The sequence below is a fragment of the Cetorhinus maximus genome, chromosome 21, assembly GCF_964194155.1.
Source record: "Cetorhinus maximus chromosome 21, sCetMax3.hap1.1, whole genome shotgun sequence".
In the NCBI taxonomy this organism is placed as follows: domain Eukaryota; kingdom Metazoa; phylum Chordata; class Chondrichthyes; order Lamniformes; family Cetorhinidae; genus Cetorhinus; species Cetorhinus maximus.
Window position 1 is genome coordinate 34,636,750 of NC_135899.1, and position 16,878 is coordinate 34,653,627.

Sequence of the window (16,878 nt, forward strand, 5' to 3'; positions counted from 1 at the left end):
TCACCTGTAGGAATGAGTCAGTGGTTCATGAGGTTCGACGAATGATTGAAGCTCTCAACACACTTGGAGCCACTTACACTTCTTCCCAGCCTGACCGATCACCTACAGCCGAACCTTCGGAAAGGTTGGTTCTGATAGAAGGTTCCTCACCACTGACCAGTTTCAGATCTGATGATATGTCAAAGCTCCCCTGACCCAACCGATTTCAAGATGATGGTTTCACTGCCTAACCTTCTCTGTGTTGACTAATGCTGTGAAGGGACTGGATGTCCTCCCACAGTTGTGCAGTTGTTCCTTGGGTGATGGTCAGGATCTATCTGTGGTGTCTATCCTGTCTGTGTTCTCTGGTGTAGTACGGTGCAATCCTTCTGTAAAACAGGAAAAGGAAACATGATTTCCTCCAACTTCCTCTCCTCCTTTGCTGAAGGGGCTGACTCCTCAGTTAGAGACTGTTCCACAGTGAGTGCCAGTCTGCTATTCCCCTGTGTGGGGATCAGATGCAAGTCCTTTCTTTTCCTCACTTGACTGTCACACACCCTCTGTTTCCAGCAGGGACACTGGATAGTGACCAGCAGCAGACAACGTGGCTACTTTCTTTCCTCCGCCCAGACCCCCATCTTCCCAGGCACCATGAGGACAATGGAAAAGACAGTCGGGCGGAGTGTAAAATGGACTATCAATTCACTATGAGCCTGGGACGTGCTGCTGAAGACCAGTTTTACCCTTAGAGTATGTGTTTATGTAAGAAATATTCAGCAGAAGTGTTAATTCAATGGAGATTTTGAAATTTTTTATCCAATTATTATTTATTTTTCGTTTTCACATTCTTTTTTTCTACATTCATTTTTATTTTTTAATCCACTAATTTTTATTTGTATTCATTTATCCATGGTTTTCTCCACTCTTTTATCCCTTCTATCCATTTTCTATCCTTTTTTCCAAAAGGGCCATCTGTTACTTGTTCCATGTTGTTCTTCCACACAATGCTACCCTTGTCCTGCTATTATCACATTCTGCTTTCTTACCTTTACACCACTATCAGCATCTTTTTTTAGCCCTTACCATTACCATTAACACTCCCTTTGTCCTTTAGTTCATGACATCATGAGATTTGTCAATCTCTCCTTTGTCCCCACCTATTGCTGTCCTTCTATCCAGCTTCACCTGCTCCAACCCCTCTAAACAGTACAAGTTTCACTTCTCTTCAGCTTTGAAGAGGGTCATATGGACTCGAAGTGTTAACTCTGTTTCTCTCTCCGTAGATGCTGCTGGACCTGCTGAGTTTTTCCAGCGTTTTCTGTTTTTGTTTCAGATTTCCAGTTTCCGCTGTATTTTACTTTTAGATTGAAATTTCTCCCCTTGTTTTCCAAAATTATTTGAAGAAAACACACTGGACAGGAAGCGCTAGAAGCTAAGGAAAATATTGCTTCAGTGTAGCTGATTGAAGGGTTCTGGTTTATCCTGGGAAATTAGATACACTGCACTCGCTCAGACTGCACATCCCAAATTCAGCTATCAGCCACAGCACTGGGCAAAACTATCAAATCCAAGCCCAGGCTTTTGGGAAATGCCGAGGCCTTTAAAGGAATTAAAAGAGATTTCAATAAATGTGTCTCTGCCCCTCCCAGATAATTACACCTCACCTTCTCATATTCAGTAATGAGCCATCAACAAAAGTCAGCCTGTAAATCAGAAGGGAAATGCTTCCAATAAACACACTCAATATCCAACACACAGCTCCAGGCAAACAGTTCAGCACAAAGCACCGAGTAAACAGCTCTCTCAGCTGGATGTTCTCACACAGCATAAGGGGCATTTCCACAGCTGATTCCCCACAGGATAGTCAGGCTGCCTGAAGATTAGTGTGGCTATTATGTGATGTAATTATTATAAATTGTGCTCCTTCACTCACCATCTCCTGAGTTGGTTTTGAGTCCCTACAGGAAGTGAAGCAGCTGTGGAAGAGGAAGGGGAGGGAATGGGCAGAGTGGGTGGGGCTCTCTGATTGACGTCTCTCACAGCCAATCCAAATATTTCTGGAGTGACATGAGTTTCCTGAAGTTTGGGAAACTGACCAGTGAAATGGAGGCGACTTTGAGCAGCAGATCAGGTGGGGATTTAAACTTGTCATTGTCCCATCTGAATAAAACCTCACTTATTGCAGCTCCTGTCTTAGTTCCCCCGGTAAATGTTTGTCAGAGATTTCTAGTGTGAGAATAGCATTCTTCATCCTCGGAGGCTTTCAAACTGACCACACCTGTGTCAGGTGTGTGGCTTCAGATGTGTTTGACAGCAGATCAGAAGAGGAAGACCCACAGCATCCAAGGCAGCAATGACGTGTAGTGGTGGGATCAGCATATGGACAGGAAAGAAGGGCAGAGGAGAGAGGGACACAGAAGGGCAGGACACAGGAGGGAGAGGGACACAGGAGACAGACACAGTAGGGAGAGAGGAAATTGACCTGGTGCCAGGCTTGGGTACAGAGTTGGGGCTCAATGTCTGAGTAGTTGCCCCATGAGTTGATATCTGACAGCCCTGCCCTGTCCAGGGGTCGCCTCCCGTGGAGGTTCAGCTCCCCCCAGCTCCAATTTCTGAGGCTCAACATTCACCTCATCTGGTTCCTCTCTCGGGATGTCACAGTCCATTCACCTCTCCCGGAATATCACGGTCCATTCACCTCTCTCGGGATGTCACGGTTCATTCACCTCGCACGGTTCATCTCCTGAGCTGTCCCAGTCTAGACCTTGGACCTTGTATGAGAGTGATATTGTTCAGTGCGCAGTACTCTAAGATGATTGTTAACTGATGTGACACAAGTGAAATAAACTTTTATCTGTAGTTTGCTGAAATGATTGCAATAATTGAAAGTTGCATGTTGACTGGAGTCATGAACATTACTGACTGTTGGTGCCTGAACGCCCCAAAAGCCCTGAGTGTAATTTGAAGAGCCGCCTCAAACAGGCGCAATCGGCAGAAACTCACCACTCTCATTATTCCCATCTGGTCTTGGTCGTTTCTGTGGTTGGTACCAGCTTCCTGGGTGATGTTTAATAAACCAGTGTTAAAGATCACAAAAGTTAAATTTATGCTTGACATAACTTACATTTAAAATTCAATATGGTAAATTTCAGCCACATTACACTGATAAAACCGACATAAATTAGAATAAACTCTCGGCTACAACCTGTGTGCTTGTGGTTGTTGCATATTTGCCAAGGAGTTTTACCAAAACAGACATTAAAAAAAATTGTGAGAGACCAATTGAAGCAATTTTATTTAAGGCTGGTACATTGTGGTCTGATTGGCTTCATGATCAATGCAGTGTGTAAACATCTATAGGATAATTTCTTCATTCATTTTACAACATCTTTGTGTTTCAATAAATGGTGGGTGGAGTCCAGAGCCTGAGTAATTACTCGTGTGACCCTGACAATAACTTTAATCCATGTTCATGGAATAATCCATCTGGAGTTGGATTTGAACCCACAACCTTGTTTTCTGAGTCAGAGGGTTGTGGGTTCAAGTCCCACTCCAGGACTTCAGCACAAAAAATCATTTCTCACAGTCTAGTGCAGGACTGAGGGGTGGAAGAGAGAGGCCATGGAAGGATTTGAAAACAAGCTCAAAAACCTCACTAAAACTAACACTGAGCTTTCTTGGGAAGAGTGGGTTATTCCTCGAGTTTTATTCCTGACAGACGGTTAGAACTGTGCCTAAACAATAGAACTTTCATGAGTGAATGAAAGGAGGATGGTTAATCAGCAGTACTGATTGAAGACAACCCATAAAGATATCCATTCCAGCTGACACCAGGGACTTTACCTACTAATAAAAACAAAAAACTACTGCGGATGCTGGAAATCCAAAACAAAAACAGAATTACCTGGAAAAACTCAGCAGGTTTGGCAGCATCGGCGGAGAAGAAAAGAGTTGACGTTTTGAGTCCTCATTACCCTTCTACAAAACTGAGTAAAATTAGGAGAGGGGTGAAATATAAGCTGGTTAAGGTGGGGGGTGGGGGTGGGGTTGTAGGGACAAGCAAGCAGTGATAGGAGCAGATAATCAAAAGATGTCACAGACAAAGGAACAAAGAGGTGTTGAAGGTGGTGATATTATCTAAGAGAATGTGCTAATTAAGAATGGATGGCAGGACACTCAAGGTACAGCTCTAGTGGGGGTGGGGTGGAAAGACTGACAGGGCATTACAGGTATAGATTTAAAAATAATGGAAATAGGTGGGAAAAGAAAAATCTATATAAATTATTGGAAAAAACAAAAGGGAGGGGGAATAAACGGGGTGGGGGTGGGGATGGAGGAGGGAATTCAAGATCTAAAGTTGTTGAATTCAATATTCAGTCCGGAAGGCTGTAAAGTGCCTAGTCGGAAGATGAGGTGCTGTTCCTCCAGTTTGCGTTGGGCTTCACTGGAACAATGCAGCAAGCCAAGGACAGACATGTGGGCAAGAGAGCAGGGTGGAGTGTTAAAATGGCAAGCGACAGGGAGGTTTGGGTCATGCTTGCGGACAGACCGCAGGTGTTCTGCAAAGCGGTCGCCCAGTTTACGTTTGGTCTCTCCAATGTAGAGGAGACCGCATTGGGAGCAACGAATGCAGTAGACTAAGTTAGGGGAAATGCAAGTGAAATGCTGCTTCACTTGAAAGGAGTGTTTGGGCCCTTGGACGGTGAGGAGAGAGGAAGTGAAGGGGCAGGTGTTGCATCTTCTGCGTGGGCATGGGGAGGTGCCATAGGTGGGTGTTGAGGAGTAGGGGGTAATGGAGGAGTGGACTAGGGTGTCCTGGAGGGAACGATCCCTACGGAATGCCGCCAGGGAGGGTGAAGGGAAGATGTGTTTGGTGGTGGCATCATGCTGGAGTTGGCGGAAATGGCGGAGGATGATCCTTTGAATGCGGAGGCTGGTGGGGTGATAAGTGAGGACAAGGGGGACCCTATCATGTTTCTGGGAGGGAGGAGGAGGCGTGAGGGCGGATGCGCGGGAGATGGGCCGGACATGGTTGAGGGCCCTGTCAACGACCGTGGGTGGAAAACCTCAGTTAAGGAAGAAGGAGGACATGTCAGAGGAACTGTTTTTGAAGGTAGCATCATCAGAACAGATGCGACGGAGGCGAAGGAACTGAGAGAATGGGATGGAGTCCTTACAGGAAGCGGGGTGTGAGGAGCTGTAGTCGAGGTAGCTGTAGGAGTCGGTAGGCTTGTAATGGATATTGGTGGACAGTCTATCACCAGAAATTGAGACAGAGAGGTCAAGGAAGGGAAGGGAAGTGTCAGAGATGGACCATGTGAAAATGTTGGTGGGGTGAAGATTGGAAACAAAATTAATAAATTTTTCCAGGTCCTGACGAGAGCATGAAGCAGCACCGAAGTAATCATCGATGTACCGGAGAAAGAGTTGTGGGAGGGGGCCGGAGTAGGAGTGGAACAAGGAACATTCCACAAACCCCATAAAGAGACAGGCATAGCTGGGGCCCATGCGGGTACCCATAGCCACACCTTTTATTTGGAGGAAGTGAGAGGAGTTAAAGGAGAAATTGTTCAGTGTGAGAACAAGTTCAGCCAGACGGAGGAGAGTAGTGGTGGATGGGGAAACTTTACACTTTACCTACTACCTTTCACAGCTTCAGGAACCCAGACACAAAGACAACACTGACACCTGCAGCTCTAACTAATTACCACTTTAGATCAAATCAAACTTTCAGGCTGCCACCTTACAGGTGAAAAAGCATTCTGTACACAGCCTTTGGAGTTAACACCTTAGAAACTGAATCTAACCTAACAGAAATATTATAAGTGATTATGGGCTGTGATTTATCTCATACTCTCGTCTCTGAGTCAGAAGGTTGTGGCTCAAGTCTCGCTCCAGAAACTTGAGCATTGAGGCTGACACTCCAGTGCAGTACTGAGGGAGTGCTGCACTGTCAGCGGTACCATCTTTCATATGAGTTAAACCAAGTCTGCCCTTTCAGGTAAATGTAAAAGATCCCATGATACTATTTCAAAGGAGGGTTATCCCTGGATCCTGACCAATATGGATCTTGCAATCAACTTCATCAAAACAGATTGACTGGTTAGTATCACATTACTATTTGTGGAAGCTTGCTGTGTGCAAATTAGCTGCCACGTTTTGAACATTACAACAGTGACTACACATCAAAAAGCTCTTCGTTGGCAGCAAAGTGCTTTTAGACATCCTGAATTCATGGAAGTTGATACAAAAATGCAAGTCCTTCTTTCTTTCTTATTCAAACATTATGCTTCCTGTGAACTGGAAATTATAAACCCATTGATGGAGAAAGTATGCCAGCCCACAGTGACATTGACCAATATATTGTGTACAGGACTCTTACTGTAGGCTCCTGAGTGCTTCAGTGAATAAGAACACACAATGCTGACAAATCAGGTAGTTTGGGTTAAGCTAAAAGAATGAATTTATTGTGAGGTATAAATCAATACAGATTGAAAGAACAACAGACAAATTACAACACAATATTCAGCTTACACCAAACTTTGAATCAACCAAAATAATGAAGCATTTGAAAAGGACTGAAGATATTTCCTCGAACATGAAATGAATCTCAGAAAAGTGTAAGATGAACATATCACATGGTATTCCATCGAGGTACAATGGGCTGAGGGAACTCAAGTCTGTAGAGACTCACCCCCGCTCCCTCACCATACTCAGGATAGTAATCCTCCCAGACAGGAAAGTACAAACATTACCCATGGCATTAGTAAAACGCGCATCACCTGAAGAGGATCTGTCTATAATTCACATCACCAACTAATGTAGTGTCCGATTCTACCCCATACCCACTCTTGAGAGCTGGCTCACTTTACTAACACACACACAACAGGGGAAACCTCTCTCAAAACACGACAGACAGAAGCTTTCTTTAAAATCCCTGTGTTTTAGTCTGGCTCCCAATTCCGATGATCAGAAAATGACACCGAACTTCAGTAACACAGGATGGAGCTCCTGTCCATCATACAAACACATACAGAATTGAAGAGGTCGAGAGAGATTTGTAAATCTGTTGCAGAGTGGGCAACAACACTGCAGTCATCTGCAAACAGTAGATCGTATGGATCTATGGTGATCAGTTTAGTTTTGGCACGGAGGCAACCGAGGTAAATAAGTTTCCCATCTAGATGGTATTTAATACTGACACCAGAGGGCAGTTGATCTTTGATGAGGCCAATAGCCACTGTCAGGTAGATTGTAAATAGAATGCGGGCTATCACACATCCTTGCTTGACATCAGTCTGGATTTTGAAGGCTTCTGTTTTAGATCTCCCACTCAAGACAGCTGCAGTCATATCATCATGAAGCAATTGAAGGATTGTAATGAAGTTCCTTGGACATCCAAATCGTTGGAGCACAAACGGGCTATCAATTCACTATGAGCTCGATTCGTGCTGGCGAAGACTACTTGTACCCTTTGAGCATGTGTTTATTATAAAAAACACTCAGGAGAAATATTAATTCAATGGAGATTTTTGAAATTTCTCACCTTGCTTTCCAAAATTATTTGAAGAAAACATTTGATGAGGAAGTGCTAGAAGCTAAGGAAAATTTTGCTTCAGTGTAGCTGATTGAAGAGTTCAGAGCTAGGGCAGGGGGCAGCATTAATGGAAGTTTGTCCAGGTAGGCTTGTGGATGTGGCAGAGGCAGCTGATGAGATTGTTTCAATCTTATTTCCCTGAGCAGAGAGGTCAATAATCGGGGTTTGCATTAGAGGGGAGAATCCTGCAGCCACAGCGCTTCTATTGGTGAGAGGTTACACTTCTGACTAGTATCACTGAGGAATACTGGGGATTTTCAGACCGTCAATGGTTGTACTTGAACCAGTGGGATTGAGAATGTTTGGGTTTTTGATGAATGTGGGGATTAGGGTTAAAAACACACAAGGGTAGTGAGAATTTGCCCTTGAAATGTTACAGATAGCTGCAAGGAAGCAAAGACAAAGACAGTGGCAAAAAATTCAATAAAGGGTAAAGGTACAATATCTGTCATTGGAGAAGCTGGAGCACGGGAGAGACAGAATCTGTGATTGGAGGAGCTGGAGTACGGGGGAGAAAGAATCTGTGATTGGAGGAGCTGGAGCACGGGAGAGACAGAATCTGTGATTGGAGGAGCTGGAGCACGGGGAGAAAGAATCTGTGATTGGAGGAGCTGGAGCACGGGAGAGACAGAATCTGTGATTGGAGGAGCTAGAGCACGGGAGAGACAGAATCTGTTATTGGAGGTGCTGGAGCACGGGAGAGACAGAATCTGTAATTGGAGGAGCTGGAGCATGGGAGAGACAGAATTTATGATTGGAGGAGCTGGAGCACACAGGAGAGACAGAATCTGTGATTGGAGGAGAATTAAAAACAAAAACGCTCTCTGCAAGTTGGAGAGAGAGAAAGAGGGGGAAAAAAATTCTCTTCAGAGCAGAACCTCAGAACTTGGGAGTCAATGGAAAGTTGACATTTTTCCCTCCATTTGGAATTATTTATTTTTAAAAATCCTTTTTGAGTTGTGTTTTTTATTGAGGGGTTGGGGAGAAGGAGGGGACTGTTTCTGGCAGCTAGCGGTGAGGATGTACTGAGGTGGGTCTTTTAAAAATTATTTATAAATGAACAGCCCCCTTCCAACCCCCATCCTTTTCCCGGTTGCAACAACCCTCCTATTTCAATAGAAAATAAACAGAAGAGAATTGGGATCTCAGCACCACCATCGGCAGGTCTGGAGGAGAGAATGAGGACAAGATGGTGGAGGATTCAATGTAGGTAAAGCAGTTCTGGCTATGACTGAGAGAGAGAGAGAGGGAATGTGAGAGGGAGGGAGGGAGAGAGTGAATGTGAAAGGGAAGGAGGGAGAGTGAGGCAATGCAAGAGGAAGGGAGAGAGAGGGAAGGAATGTGAGAGGAAGGGAGGGAGAATGTGAGATGGAGGAGGGAAAGAAATCGAGAGGAAGGGAATGTGAGATGGAGAGATAGAGGAAATGTGCAAGGGAGGGAGGGAGGAGAGAAAGAGAGATATTGAGGAGGAGAATGGGGATTAGGGGGAGGAGGCCTCTCAGGGCAAAGGAGAGTGAGAGAGAGTGTATAAGAGACAGACAACATTGCTCACTTTCACATCCACAGCTTATTTTATGAAAATATGCATATAATTTTGCAACTCTTTCTTTTGAAACGTATCTTCATTTTTTCTTTTGGAACCCTCTTCCTGGGCCCGGCTTTCAAATTTACAAACTCCTACTGGAACAACAATAACCAAATAAAAATAAAGAAGTTAAATCCTTCCCAATGGATTCCTTCCTTTTATATTTGTCCAATAAATTAATTTATGAGTAAAGTTGAGAGAGCCCTTAGGTAGACGAGAAAGAATATTGTTACTGAAATCCAGTTTTTTCTATTCGCTTTAGACTTTTCTTTAACTGTTTCTGCTATAGAAGTGTCTGTCTGTATACAAGCTTTTATTGGCTGTCATGCACGTTTTCTCCTTTTATCAAAGAATTTTGATGTATAGGAAAGGTTGGGAGTCGAGTCAATCCAGAAGAGTCAGACCTTCCAGGCCTTGCGTTTGCTTCAATGTCAGCCTGGAGGAGGATGATGGGATGGGAGGCTGGTGCATGAAGGAAAACTGTTCAATTGTTATTGGATTCTTGGCCACCTGCCCAGTACCAAGTCTCTCGTTTCTTTAATATCCTTTAATGGAGGTGTAGAGTGAGTTTACAAATTCCTGTATTGACAACAGTTTGGTTTCTGACTTAAATCTTTCAATCTGCTTTACCATCGAGGAGCCCCTGAAAACCAAAAAGTAGCCCTCAAAAATCAAAAAGCAGAAAGTCTCACAAAGAACCCTCAGCAAAGAAATAATTTTCACCCCTGGTGGCCACAATGTCAATGTGATTATCAACAGACGGTAAGGCCAATAAACAATCAACGCCTTCAGGAATGATTTTTCTCCCAGCTTGGTCATTGCAGTGTGATGAAGATCAATCTTTCATCCCTGGAGACTCCAGACCAGTCCTGGAGGGTTGGTAACTCTAGTTTGAGCAGACAGTTTGTGAAACAGTCAATCTGGAGTTTACAGTAGCCCTTTAATTCACCACCAAATTTACACCAGAGATTTCAGTTCACAGCAAGTTCTAACCAGAATCCCTTCCAACATCCACAGGGATTTCTCCTCCTTCACTTTGACAGATTATAATGACTCAGCACAAACGTCATTGAGACAAATCCCCACAGCTCAGCAACAGCTGAAAATGGTTCAAACTCCCAGGTCACGGTGCAGTTTACTCAATTCATTTATTACCTGCTCCTCCAGCTGTAGGGCCTCGTCTTCCTGTCAGTGAGCTTTCTTCTGGAGTCTTGCTGTGCATCCCTATGTGTAACCATCTCCCTTAATCCTCTATTGACCCTGGCTCAGCAACAAGCTGTCCTGCAGCTCCTGTTCTCCGTACATAAACCCCACACTGTGTTCAGAGACACCTGATCCAATACCACAGTCAGACACGTAACATGTGCCTTCTTACAACCGCATTCAGGCATTCTATCAATGCTCAGTGACTATTTCATACAACTAATTTTTATTCATTCATGGGATGTGAACATCACTGGCTAAACCAGCATTTGTTGCTCATCCCTTATTTACCCTTGAGAAGGCAGTGGTGAGCTGTCTTCTTAAACCATTGCAGTCCATGTGGTATAGGTGCACGTAGAGTGCTGTTAGGGAGGAAGTTCCAGGATTTTGATCCTGTGACAGTGAAGGAACGGCAATATATTTCCAAATCAGGATGGTGAGTGACTTGTTGGGGAACTTGCAGGTGGTGATGTTGCCATGCATCTGCTGCTCTTGTCCTTCGAGATGGTAGGTTTTGCAGGTTTGGAAAGTACTGTCTGAGGAGCCTTGGTGAGTTACTGCAGTGCATCTTGTAGATGGTACATACTGCTGCCACTGAGCATTGGTGGTGATGGGAGTGAATGTTTAAGGTAGTGGATGAAGTGCTGATTAAGCAGGCTGCTTTATGCAGTGATTACACACATATTAAAAGATGTTCTGTCAGACACAGCAGGCTAACACTCGATTTGAAAATCCTAGTGCTCTGGTCTAGTTAGAAATTGAGAAATATTTGACAACCTAACACAGATGGAGCTGACATCCACTGAGTTTGCTCTAAGCCGATGTGACTATGTCAGTGAAGCAGTTCTTGCAGTGATCACACTGGGAGGAAGAGAAGATGGCAAAACTGCTCTGCCCCATCTCACTCTGGGATGGTTTCTATCCCGTCTGGAGACACTGGTGAAGCTCTAAAGAGGAGGAGTAGGTGAAACAATCCTGACTCACGTCACACTGGGTTTGTCTCCCGTGTGGGTCCGTTGATGTTTCAGGAGGCCAGGCAACTGTTTGAAAGCTTTGTTGCAGAACTCACAGCTGAATGCTCTCTCCCCTCTGTGGGTTCGCTGATGTTCCACGACGTCTGACGATTGCTTGAAGGCTTTGTTACAAAGCCTCCCACTGGGAGTTTTCTCCCCCACGTGGCTCCTCTGGTGATCCAGGAGGTTCGAGGAGCATGCAAAAGCTTTATCACATGCCTCACACTTGAAGGGTCTCTCCTGTGTGGGTCCTCTGATGCTGCAGCAAGCTCGAGGGGTGTGTGAAGGCTTTCTGGCAGACCTCACAGCTGGAGGGTCTCTCCCCTGTGTGGGTCCGCTGGTGGATCAGGAGGGTGGATGAGTGCCTGAAACTTTTAACATACACGTCACACCAGAAAGGTTTCTCCCCCGTGTGTGCTCGCTGGTGGATGAGCAGTGTGGATGACTTTATGAAAGCTTTGTTACACACCTCACATTTGAAGGGTTTCTCCCCTGTGTGTGCCCATTGAGGAATGCGTGAAGGCTTTGTCACAAATCTGATAGCTGAACTTCCTCTCCCCTCGGTGAATGCGCTGAGGCTGCAGAAGTGTCGACGGCAGAATGAAGGAATTGTCACACACCTCACATCTGAAAGCCCTCTCCCCTATGTGAATATGTCGGTGTTGGAGGAGAGTCGATGAGTGTTTTGTCACACACCTCACACGAAGGGTTTCTCCGCTGTTTGAATACGCTGATGTTGAAAGAGATTGGACAACTTTAAGAAAGCTTTGTTGTAAACGTCACACGGGAAGGGTTTCTCTCTCAGTCATTGTCCCTCGTGGACCATCAGAGAACCTACAGGGAGAAAGTTTTATCACACACCTTACATTTGAACAATTTCTCCCCTGTGTGGGTGAGTTGGTGTTTCAGGAAGTACGATGACCATACGAAGGTCTTCTCACACACTTCACACCTGAACGGCCTCTCTGTGTGGGTGGGTTGTAGTTTCACAGGATCTGGTGACTGGACAGAGACTCTGTCAAATTGTCCACATTCAATTAGTTTCTCTTCCATGTGGCTGCCCTTGTGATGCAGGTGGCATGATGGCTTCACTAAGGCTGTCTACACTCTTACCTCTCTGTGAATGAGGAGCTCCTACAACCAGATAAATCCCTCATCACGGGTCATTCGCTTGTCAGGATTTGAAAATGTTTCTCAAGGTGCAATGAACACTCAAAGCCAACTTCACACTTAGTGCCCTTCCATTCCAGTGTTTCAGGTGTGTTAATGACTACATTTCAATCTCTCCTGTTACACTCCCTCCACCCTGTTAGTCCCTCCAAAGCGTTATAGTACCTTTAGCCCGTTGCACTAACTGATATCCCACAGAATAACCTCTGGAAGTGTTAGTTTTGATTGGACGCTGGACACTGGTCAGTTTCACTTTTGATCATTCATCAAATTCCTGCTGACAGATTTAATCACTGGAGATGGTTTTCCTGGGAAGTTGTCCCTCGGCTGACACTGGGATCTCCTCGGGTGATGAACAGGATCTATCTGGAATCTCTATCCACTTGTTTAAATCAGGACGATTCTTCTTTAAAACAGCAAAAAAAAATCCACAAATACTTTCAACTCCTTTGAAATAATGAACAGCAGTAACTTGCATTTATATAGCACCTTTAATATGTCCCAAGATAATGTTAGTATAGATGACCAAGAGCTTGATTAAAGAGTGAGGCTTTGAGGAGACTCTTACTGGAGGAAATGAAGAGTGTAGGAAGGCATGCCAGGAGCAGCACCAGGCATACCTAAAAATGAGGTGTCAACCTTGTCAAGCTACAACACCAGACTACTTGCATGCAAAACAGCAGAAGCAGCATGTGATAGACAGAGCTAAGCGATTCCACAAACAACGGATCAGACCTAAGTTCTGCAGCCCTGCAACATCCAATCGTGAACAGTGATTGACAATTAAACAACTAACCATAAGAGGAGGCTCCACAAATATCCCCATCCTCAATGAGTGGGGAGCCCAGCACATCAGTGCAAAAGACAAGGCTGAAGCACTTGCAACCATCTTCAGCCAGAAGTGTCGGCTCCTCTCCATCTCAGCCTCCTCCTGATGTCCCCAGCATCAGATATGCCAGTCTTCAGCCAATTCAATTCACTGCACGTGATACCAAAAAATGGCAGGAGGCACTGGACACTGCAAAGGCTATGGGCCCTGATAATATTCCGGCAATAGTGCTGAAGACCTGTGCTCCAGAGCTTGCCATGTACCTAGCCAAGCTGTGCCAGTACAGATACAACACTGACATATAGCCGTCAATGTAGAAAATTGCCCAGGTATGTCCTAGAAACATAGAAAATAGGAGCAGGAGTAGGCCATTCAGCCCTTCGAGCCTGCACTGCCATTCAGTATGATAATGGCTGATCCTCTATCTCTCCACATACCCCATGCCTTTAGAGTCTAGAAATCTATCTACTTCCTTTTTAAATATACTCAGTGACCTGACCTCCACAGCCCTCTTTGGTAGAGGGTTTCAAGTGAAGAAGTTTCTCCTCATCTCAGTCCTAAATGGCCTACCCCGTATCCTGAGATTGTGACCCCTTGTTCTAGACACCAGAGCCAGAGGAAACATCAGCCCTGCATCCAGTCTGTCCAACCCTGTCAGAAGTTTAAACGTTTTAATGAGGTCCCTTCTCATCCTTCTAAACTCCAGTGAATAGAGGCATAGTCGGCCCAATCTCTCCTCATAGGACATAGCTGCTAGACTGGGTCTGCAGCAGGTCGTGAGGGAACCAAGAGGGAAAAACGTACTTGACATCATCCTCACCGACCTGCCTACCGCAGATGCATCTGTCCATGACAGTATCGGTTGTTGTGGAGATGAAGTCCTATCTTTATATTGCGAATACCCTCCATCGTGCTGTGTGGCACTATCACCATGCTAAATGGGACAGATTTCAAACAGATCTAGCAACTCAAAACTGGGCATCCATGAGTCGCTGGGGTCATCAGCTGCTGCAGAATTGTACTCAAACACAATCTGTAACCTCATGGCCTGATATATCCTCCACTCTACCATTACCATCAAGCCAGGGGATCAGCCTTGGTTCAATGAAGGGTGCAGAAGGGCATGCCAGGAGCAGCACTAGGCATACCTAAAAATGAGGTGTCAACCTGGTGAAGTTACAACACAGGACGACTTGCATGCCAAACAGCATAAGCAGCAAGTGATAGACAGAGCTAAGCGATCCCACAACCAACAAATCAGTACTAAGCTCGGCAGTCCTGCCACATCTAATTGTGAATGCTGGTGGACAATTAAACAACTCACTGGAGGAGGAGGCTCAATTATGGGGGAGCCCAGCACATCAGTGCAAAAGACAAGGCTGAAGAATTTGCTACAATCTTCAGCCAGAAGTGCTGAGTGGATGATCCAACTTGGCCTCCTCCAGAGGTCCCCAACTTCACAGATGCCAGTCTTCAGCCAACTGAATTCACTCCATGTGATATCGAGAAATGGTTGAAGGCACTGGATAGTGCAAAGGCTATAGGCCCTGACAATATTTCTGCCATATTGCTGAATACTTGTGCTCCAGAACTTGCTGCACCCCTAGCCAAGCTGTTCCAGTACGATACAACACTGGCATCTACCCGGCTATGTGGAAAATTGGCCAGGTGTGTCCTGCACACAAATCCAACCCAGCCAATTACTGCCTCATCAGTCTACTCTTGACCATCAGTAAGTAATGAAAGGGGTCATCAACAGTGCTATCAAGCGGCACTTGCTTAGCAATAACCTGCTCACTGATGCCCAGTTTGGGTTCCGCCAGAGCCGCTCAGCTCCTGATCTCATTACAGCCTTGGATCAAACATGGACAAAAGAGTTGAAGTCCCGAGGTGAGGTGAGAGTTATTGCCCTTGGCAATAATTTGACCGAGTGTGGCATCAAGGAGCCCTAGCAAAACTGGAGTCAAGGGAATCAGGGACAAAACTCTCTGCTGATTGGAATCATATCTAGCACAAAAGGAAGATGGTTGTGGTTGTTGGATGTCAGTCACCTCAGCTCCAGGACGTCGCTGCAGGAGTTCTTCAGGGTAGTGTCCTAGGCCCAACCATCTTCAGCTACTTGATGAATGACCTTCCCTCCATCATAAGGTCAGAAGTGGGTAAGTTCGCTGACGAATGCACAATGTTCAGCACGACTCCTCAGATACTGAAGCAGTCCATGTACAAATGCAACAAGACCTGAACAATATCCAGGCTTGGGCTGATAAGTGGCAAGTAACATTCATGCCACACAAGTGCCAGGCAATGACCATCTCCAACAAGAGAGAATCTAACCATTGCCCCTTGTCATTCAATGGCATTACCATCACTGAATCCCCTACTAGGGGATCCTTAGGATTACAATTGACCAGAAACTGAACTGGACGAGCCCTAGAAACATTGTGGCTACAAGAGCAGTCAGAGGCTAGGAATCCTGTGGAGGATAACTCACCTCCTGACTCCCCAAAGCCTGTCCACCATCTACAAGCACAAGTCAGGAGTGTATGGAATACTCTGCACTTACCTGCATGAGTGCAGCTACAACAACACTCAAAAAGCTTGACACCATCCAGGACAAAGCAGCCTGCTTGATTGGCACCCCATCCACAACCTTAAACATTCACTCCCTCCACCACTGACGCACAGTGGTAGCATTGTGTACCATCTACAAGATGCACTGTAGAAACTCACCAAGGCTCCTTCGACAGCATGTTCGAGATCCGTGATTTCTACCACCTAGAAGGAAAAGGGCAGCAGATGCATAGGAACATCACCATCACCTGCAAGTTCCCCTCCAAGGTACACGCCACCCTGAATTGGAAATATATCGCCGTTTCTTCACTGTCGCTGGGTCAAAATCCTCGAACTCCCTTCCTAACAGCACTGTGGGTGTACCTACAGCACATGAACTGCAGCGGTTTAAGAAGCTGGAACTTAACCCCTTAGTAACTGAATCTAATACAACAGAAATATTATAAGACTCAGCCATGACTCAGTTAGCACTCTTGTCTCTGAATCTGAAGGTTGTGTGTTCAAGTCTCACTCCAAAAACTAGAGCACTGAGGCTGACACTGAAGTGCAGTACTAAGAGAGTTCTGCACTGTCAGAAGTACCACCTTCAGATCAGGTAAACCAAGGCCCTGTCTGCCCTCTCAGGTAAATGCAAAAGATCCCATGACTCTACATCGTAGAAGAGCAGGGGAGTTATCTCTGATGTTCTGGCCAATATGGGTCCTGCAATAAACCTCACAATAACAGGTTATCTGGTCATTATCACATTGCTGTTTGTGGGAACTTGCTGTGAGCAAATTGGCTGCCACGTTTCCTAACAAAAAGGAACACACTTTAAAACACACTTCATTGGCTGTAAAGTGCTTTCGGACACCTTGTGCTCAAGAAAGTTGATATAAAATTGCAATCCTTTCTTTCTGAGGGAAACATTATGCTTCCTGTGAACTGGAAA

The 16,878-nt window shown here is 45.3% G+C and overlaps 1 protein-coding gene across 1 annotated transcript in view; it reads right to left on the minus strand.

Moving 5' to 3' along the window:
- The window catches only part of LOC144695232 (uncharacterized), an 83,052-nt gene that overhangs the window by 12,587 nt on the left and 53,587 nt on the right, over positions 1-16,878 (minus strand). Inside the window, exon 3 of the transcript XR_013579908.1 lies at positions 5-226. The gene's annotated coding sequence lies outside the window, so the exon portion shown is untranslated. The remainder of the gene's footprint in view (positions 1-4; positions 227-16,878) is intronic.